Source organism: Mya arenaria, chromosome 10, assembly GCF_026914265.1.
Source record: "Mya arenaria isolate MELC-2E11 chromosome 10, ASM2691426v1".
Lineage (NCBI taxonomy): Eukaryota > Metazoa > Mollusca > Bivalvia > Myida > Myidae > Mya > Mya arenaria.
Genome location: NC_069131.1, coordinates 10730578 through 10738526, shown reverse-complemented (window position 1 = coordinate 10738526; position 7949 = coordinate 10730578).

The following is a 7949-nucleotide window of genomic DNA, read 5'->3' as shown; positions in this document are numbered from 1 at the left end:
TACATGTTTATTATATTCAACAAATGATATACGGTATATGCATCGTTAATTTCAATAGAATTCTTTCGAATCTAGGGGGCGGGGGAGTGGGCATTTTTATGTCAATATTGAAGAGAGAAAAATACGCTCAAATGCCCCAATTTCGGACAATAAACTGTCTTGGGTAAAAACCTCAACATCCCCCTGCCAACATTTTAAATCGAATATTACAAGGTTGTGCCCCAAAGTTACACCCCCTCTAATGTCAATTCCTGGATCCGCCACCAAATATCACCATTCGCATCACCATTACCATTGTTTTCAGATGCATATGAATTAAAAACATTTTGTCTGCGAATAATATCGTAAATACTACATTGAAAAGCATGCATGACATTTACAATAAATAACTGTCTTGTTGATTTGATTCGGATTTTTTTTAAAGTATCTTATTTTGAAGAGTGTTTGAATGTCTTTCAAGTGGTATGTGCTGATATTGTCAGGACGGTGGTCGGGCAGAGGTGTGGATGGTTATCTGTAGGTAGGGATTGACCCAATCATAGGAGCAGCCATGCCTTTGTACGCTACTGATTATGAAAATATCAGAAAAATCTTATAGATCTTAGATTACATGATATACTATTCTGTACAGATACTGGTATGGAACCTAATACTGACAAGTCGAAAGATGGTTTTCCGAAAAGGTGGTATTTTAAGATACTATGAAAAATGGTACTATCGTGGTACTCAATTGTAAGTTGTATCCCAGTATAAATACTCAGGAGCGTTTTTCACTCCAAAGCTTTCCTTGACACTGCCTAGGGAAACACTAGCGAAACAGGCGACAAAAGCCATTACAACTATATTAAGATATCAAAAACATTTTGTTTTTTTACACCCGAAAGACGCTTTTAAATTGTTTAACTCAATTGTACAACCTATTTTGTGTTATTGTGCCGATATATGGGGATACCGTTACTCTGAATATACGAAGAAAGTCCATATTGACTTCGGTAAACGGATTTGTGGTTTAAACCAGTCCGTTGCTAACTTTTTTGCATTAAGTGAGTGTGGAAGAATCCCTATGTCCATACAATATACAACACGTTGCTTTAACTACTGGTTAAAACTGATACACATGCCAGAAAACTGTTATCCACGACAGAGTTATCTTATGCTTAAATGACTGGATGAATCAGGTCGTGCAACATGGGCAACAAGTGTGAAGAAATTTTACAGGGTATAAGGGGGGGGGGTACCCACAGAGGTGTTGAGTGTAATATAGTCACCTCTGTGTCAGACCCATTCTACAGGATATAAGGGGGGTGTACCCACAGAGGTGTTGAGTTTAATATAGTCACCTCTGTGTCAGACCCATTTTACAGGGTATAAAGGGGGGGGGGGTAGCCACAGAGGTGTTGAGTTTAATAAAGTCACCTCTGTGTCAGACCCATTTTACAGGATATAATGGGGGGGGGGGGTAGCCACAGAGGTGTTGAGTTTAATATAGTCACCTCTGTGTCAGACCCATTTTACAGGGTATAAAGGGAGGTACCCACAGAGGTGTTGAGTTTAATGTAGTATATTTGTGCTGTGCAATACTGCAAATTTTGAGAGGTATAGAGCACCTAACTGGTCTATGTCTGCCAAAAGCAAGTTTTATATACCAAAATGTTCGCAAAGGTCTTTAGTTTCTGGAATGGATAATCATTTTGTTCAATGACGATGCGAAGCTGAAAAATCCAAGATGGCCGCCAAAACACAAACATTTAGTGAGTATTCATATTTGCCTATTTCTATTACTACATTTGAGTTTTCAGTGACAATTTTCAACTGATATGTTAGTAGGTATATAACGAATAATTTTTTTTTATTACTGTCTATGTCATTTTTGTTTATTTATTTAGCTAAAATATGCTAAATTATTCGCAAAATAGGGTTTGGGGTTAGCATTTTTATGTGAATACTGAAAGAGGATAAACAGACATATATGAAAGTTTCAGTTTAAATGGATGTACAGAGTATGGACATTCATGTATGTGGCATTTAAATTAAAATTAGTGAGATGTCCTCTTGCAGTAAGGTATATGATGTGGGTGGGGTAATTAAAACGGGTTTCAGCGGTACCTCATATTGCGCTTTTTCTACTACAGATCTACTATTTTTATCTAGTTTTAAGTATGTTACACTTCATAGTTAAACTAGACACATGTTAAAACAGTTAAATACACTCTTTAATTATTCATAATTTGTTGGCCAAGGTGGCAACTACATTTTAAAGATTACTGGGGGGGGGGGGGTAAGTTTTCATAATTTATGAGAAGTCAGACCCATCACAATATATATAACATTTAAAAAAAATGAATATAATTCATAAATCTGTGTTGCTTCTTTAATATATTTCTTTTTACAGAAGGCGCATGCTACATTTGCCATTAACTGCGAAATTATCAGTAAATCTACTTCCTGGTGATTACAATATATCTGAGCTGACTCCCCCTTGATATAATTAAGCCATGAAAAAATCTACTGTAAGTTTGTAAGTCAGTGGTGTTCACATTTAATGCTTTTGATATTATTGGAGACAAGTAATTTTTATGGTATGAATCATTTCATAGAATTGTTAAAGTATGTTTCTTTATGTTTTGCTACACATTCAATATCTTTAAGAGACAGTTTGAGTACAGTTTGGAGTGCCACTTGAGTATTCATGAAACAGAACTAAACAGAACTAAATGATTTTAAAATGTACAATTTGAATTCAAAAAATACGAATTTAGGCAGAAAAAATAGGTAGGTAGTAAGGGTGAAATACTACGTATGTTTGGGTCTTTTGTCACACACCTCATGTAATTATTTTAAGAAACTTGAGTAGTAACCGAGTATTCACTAGTAGCCGGATATACGAGTTATCCTTTTTGACAAAGTATTTAATATATAATCCTCGTAAAAATATATATCCGATATGTTCGAAAGATGGCATCAAGCTTATATCTATGTAAAATAAGATAAAATTAATATTATTTTCAGGGAATCCATCTAGAAGCTTTTTGTGAACAGCTGACATTGATGAGCCAAACACTTATGAAAAAAATCGACCACCACCACACTTTACGCACAGGACAAAACTGATTCTTATGCATGTTATACATGGAGGTATATAGCTCATGCATTATGTACATTTGTATAAACTCAAATACAGTTAGTTATCAGTACATTAGTAACTTGTAAAAAAAACAATATTATAACAAAATTCATACATGTTGAGAGAAAACATATGTTTTCATCTTTATAGAAAATTTGAAGTACACACTATTAGGTAAAAAATCATATACTGTAGCCTGTTGGACAACTTCATAAATGTCAACTCATTTTGCAAAGAGATTGTAATGTTTGTTATAAGGAAGCTAAAACACTCTTACTCAAACTCCCTGAGCAGCATCCGTACATGTATAAGAGAACATGATGCATATCATTCTCAATCTAAATGTATTTACTTTCAGAACCATCAGCTGGAATAACGCTGGGTTTTGAATATGGCCAACAAGGAAAATATTGGAACATATTTAAGAACAAGATCTTACAGCGATAACTTTGACTGGAAAGAACATTGTTTTATTTGTGGATGTAAATGTGACCCTAACTGTAAATTGTCATCACAATGTTATTCGCGAAGTTGATCGTATGTTCCATATATCAAGGCGATAAAAACTGCTCTACAGATCAATGATAAAACCATTATCGATCGGTTAAGTGCTGTTGCAAATGGTGATCTTGTAGCAGTTGAAGCCCGCTATCACAGGAGAAAAGGCTGTCTTGCGACTTACTACAGTTATGCACGCACTTGTGGCCGTACTCAACCCAAAACTGTATTCAATGAATCTGACAAATATAGTGAAATATATATATAAAAAAACAGCAGAGAGTCTACAGGAAGTGTACGAGCACTCGATTGTAGTCCAAAATAAAGTGTATTACTTGTCTACGTTAAGAGAACGTTTCATCCAAGTAGCAACAGATGAGGGGTGTACAACTGCACATAGTTATAAACGTGCTTTTTGAAGAAGCTGCTTGGGGCTATATGGCCTGAGATAGCATTTGTCCACCAGCATGGCAAATCTGATTTGGTGTGTTCGTCTAATAAAACAATAGGTGAGGCCATTAGAGAAGCGAAACAGATCGAACAAATCATTCAACACGACAACGAATGCTCTTATGAGAACACCACAGAATCAGAACCAGAAACAGACGAAACTATTGTGCATAAAGCGATTGGAATTTTACGAAGAAGAGTAATGGACTATAATTCTACAGTCGATATGTATTATCATTCTGAATACTATTCACCTAATGAAATGAACATGTCTGCCCATGCAGAATTTTGCGAGCCTTTGCTTTATAAAGGTGTATGTTGGCTATCAGACAGGAAATGTTTCAATGCCGCATCGGAAACCACAAACAGAAAATGTATAACACTCGCTCGCGACACTACTACTCTAGTTACGTCAACCCCATCACCGAAGCATCTTGGGCTAGGTGTTCATCTCTACCACGAATTCATCAGCCGGCACTTAATTGAAGACATGTCAGCCCTTGGGTATACAATAACGTATCCTGATCTAAGAATGTTTCTAACCTCGGCTGCTCATCAAGCAATTACAGCACAGAAAAGTTACACCATCTGGAGGAATTGTACCGGATAATATTGCTTCCAAACAGAGAGGAGGTAAACTAGTGGTCGCAGTGGCAGATAATTGGGACCATAATGAGAGGACGGTTGATGGGAAAAGGACTACTCATGCAATGACCAGTATTCTAGTGTCCAGTACAAGTGTTGAAAACAGAATCAGTCAACGATAAGGAAAATCATCCAGAAGGACATTCGACAAAAAAAATGCCTACCAGGTGGTAGTTTATGCTGCCTCACTGCTTACCAGAATCCGAGTCAAAGACCAACTCCCGTTTTCGAAAGCTCTGTCACACTAGACGAAATAAATCCAGTAGAGCCCAATGCTGTAAAATGTGCAAGACTGAAGGAGTTGCTATACTCATTGGAACGGAGCTCCATCTTTTGTGATGACTTAGCTGAAGATAAAAAAGTTCCAAACTGGAGCATTTTTTTCGCAAATTCAGTTGGGCAAGCCAATCAAACCATCTCAACTATCGCCTACAACCCAATCATCATGGCCAAACCAACAGATTACAGCACTGTGTACACAACACTTCTTCGGGCCAAAGAGGTTATGCACGAGTTAGGACAGTCATATCCCTGTAATTTTTGACATGGGACTGCTGTCAAAAACTTGTGAAATTGTATGGAGTCAAGACGTTTCTCTGAAAGGTGTTATTTCTGTCGAAGGTGGGATGCACCTTCTCATGTCTATCTTTGCTGGAATCGGCTACTTGTACGGGGAAGCAGGCCTGAAGCATCTTTTAACCGATGCTGGAACATATGCCCAAGCTACAGCAGCCAACATCATGACTGGGAAAGATTTCGACCTGGCATTGACAGCCTTCAAGTTGATTGACGAAGTGTTATACAGCCGTCTGCTCATTAACTTTGAAAGCTGGTGTATAAACAACAACAAACATATACATTATGACGTTACATCGGTCTTGTCAACACTCAGATGTTTGAATGATGATTCTTACCCAGAGCCTGAAATAGAAAGTTTCTGCCAAGCTATTGCGACTCATTTGGTGCCTCTGCTCGACGAATTCCGAGAGGAGGGTCGGAAAGTATCCCCAACGTTCCAGGTATGGGACAGTTATTTATCAAGAGTATTAACACCCCTTTAAATTCTCCTGGCTTCTACAAGGTCTCCAAGTTGGACAGTACATCAACACGCCAAATTACAGCTTATGCCTCTACTGTTTGCCTCCAATCTTACAATTTATGCTAAGTTTATGTCAATTCAAATTCTGACTATGAACAGGCTACCGACTGAAGTCGAAGAGCTGACGGAGCGCGCGTCGAACTACGCCAAGCGTTAATGCAAACGAGTATCCATTATTATAAACTATCTAAGTAACTAACTATTTTGCAATGATACATGTCAACTAGCGGAACCGTGCGCGTGTGGATTGCTCGTACCGTGCTGCGGTTTGGGTCAAGATTTGGAAGAATTATGTATTAATTTTTGCTAAGAAAAACATGAAGAAGTATTAAGTGTTATACATAATTATTGACAAGTTAAACTAAATGTAAACTTATACATAAAATATGCTGCTGTTTTTTTAATGAGTAACACTAAACTTTTTAAACATGTGGCAGCTGTTAATTAAAATAGAACGCTTATTACAACTGTTTGATTTGGAATGTAAATGTAACCTATATTGATTTATATGAATCTGGTCGTTTCATAGGTTGAATTGTATTTAGGGGTATGCTTTACTAAGCGTCTAAATATTGATTTTACAATGGAAGCTTGATTGATTTCGCATTTCATAAAAGATATGAACACTCTTATAATTATTCATTTTAAAAGCTTTGTTGTTCACTATTATTTTTGATAAAAATCGTTAGTACATTAGAACCCCATTAACTCGAACTCATAGGGACCGGCGAACATACATCGAGCCTCGGATGATTCGAGCCAAGCGGAAATGCTTACCTTCAGTATCATGAAACATTTTCGGGCCAACGAGGAATTCGAGCAAAACGAGCTAGACCCAACGGAATTCTACTGTATACGTATACACCGTGGAAAATACAATCGAAACTTGAAAATATATCATATTGGTGAAACTGAACTCCGAATGTCAAATCTACTTCAATTGTGTTTACATCATCATGAACACATTTTGGGGCATTGTGAATTCATTTTCGTATATCCGTGAGATGCATCTTGCATTGTCTTCATACCTTGATCGGTGTAGGAACATATTTGGGCCGACATAAAATCATTATCCTTAAGTGACTCATTTCCTGAATAATATTGTGCCCCTCCCCCTGCCACCTCTAAAACATAATAAAATGACTCTCCACGATCGTGTCTGTAAAAAAGTATATAACCCCGGAGAACGCGGCCCTATACCAAACTCACATGCGCCCACGACGGGAATCGAACGTGGGGTCATCTTGGTGAGAAGCGAGCGCGCTTACCATTGCGCTAACCGGACAATCAATCAAGTAGTCGATAAAGTGTGACCCATGGGCCATTTTTTCTTAAGAATAATGACTGAGTCGTAATTCTATTAGGGTTTAATTAAATACATCCTTACACCGGCCATATCCTAATAGCCTCTTATACAACAATACAGTAATGAATTTGATAAATTAATCAACACAATCTAAGCTAAAGGCGCTATTTCAATACATTTAGATGTTGCGAAGCAAAGAAATATAGAAAGATATATCTGTACTTGATGTTTTCAATCTTTAAACATAACTCAAATGCTTAGTTTAGAGAGTTAAACTCCGTTGTCAATGAGATTTTAAACTACATCAAAGATTTAATACTTAGTTAATTATAGTTCAGAAAATCATGTCTATATTCAGTAATAAACCATTATTGAAATGTTTATGTTATGCTTGACAAGTATCGAAATATAAAAATTGAGATGAAGCGTAAAACCTGAGAATCATGCTCTATTCCAAAAACTGACCAGAGTCATTACTCCAATGCAATTCATACTGGGCGTATTGTCCATTAAATTTCGATGATTTAGCTATTAGCAGATAACTGATAAAAGTTGCCTGGAGAATCACAAAACCATTCACTGGAACATTAAATATGCCAGGTATATGCAGGCATAGCCCCTGAAAACAAGGGTTTCCTTCTTAATCGAAAATTGGATAGGATTTCATGGCATGTAGTTGATGTCATCACTGTATACAGTACAGTATTCTAAATCATCGTACTTTTGGTAATTAAATGCATGAATATATGAAGGAACTTTTGTAAATATTTTTTTCAAAAAATCTGTAATGTACCTATAAAATATAAGTTTTTTTATCAATTCAGGTC